Consider the following 1058-nt stretch of genomic DNA (forward strand, 5'->3'; position numbering starts at 1 on the left):
TTGTTTGTAAAAAGTTTGTGGATCTGGACTTAAGTGGTATGCAGAAAAATGTTTTCGTGAGAGCCCTAGTGATCATAGTCTAGACTCGAGAAGGAATCCTAGTTCGCTTTGATCAGAGCTCTGATACCAAGCTGTCACACCCTGGCTTTGCGGAAGCGTGGTTAATTTGTGTGACTTCTTAATACCATAGCTTAATCATAACAAAGCTATATGAATTTAAAAACCATGCAAGTCATCCATTAAGTTTTTGAAAACATCATACAATACCATTGTTTTTAACATGCAACCATAACCTTGTTCAGTAACATTACAACTTATAACAAAACATAAACGTGATTTAGGGATTGTGTCTTGTCCAGGTAAGAGACACAACCCTAAACCCTGATGACTTCATGACCAGTGCAGCGGAAAACGTTCCATACCGTGCCAGATCCGTTTAATTTCCTGAAATACATGTGAGTTGAAAAATCAACAATAATGTTGAGCGAGTTCACGTGTAGGTGAGTATGTAAAACATTTGTGAGTATAAAAATAGTTGTGGTATGTAGCAGTGTAAGAGGACTTGTGATCATCAATGGTTTGCAAGGCCACTGACATATGTGAAGTGCAAATAGGGAGACTCAAACCTAGCAGATTTCGCCACGGCAAAGTATGTGGACAAAGTCACCCCACGGTCCGTTTCTAGTTTGGCCGGGGGCTAGGCTCGCTACACCCAGATAGATCTACCGCTCCTGTCCCTCGGTCCCTCCATGAGGACTAATGGCCCCATGTTGTTCCTATCCACTCACATGATCGTATAACACCTCCTTACGTTAAACATACCGTTGTAAAGTACTCGTAAATCATAGTAACATGTATTTCACCCCCGCAGTTAAGTAAACTGAAAACAGTTAGAGAAAAGGGGGACATGAACTCACAGTGAATGCGTATCTCTACCAAGTAATCCGAATATCCGAAGCTGTGCAACGACCTACAGGTGCTAATTCTATTAGACGGATGGCCGTGCCTTAGCTTTATAACTTACATTTTTAGGAGACGGTTAGACAACCGTTTCGTGT

The sequence above is a fragment of the Helianthus annuus genome, chromosome 16, assembly GCF_002127325.2.
Source record: "Helianthus annuus cultivar XRQ/B chromosome 16, HanXRQr2.0-SUNRISE, whole genome shotgun sequence".
Classification (NCBI taxonomy): domain Eukaryota; kingdom Viridiplantae; phylum Streptophyta; class Magnoliopsida; order Asterales; family Asteraceae; genus Helianthus; species Helianthus annuus.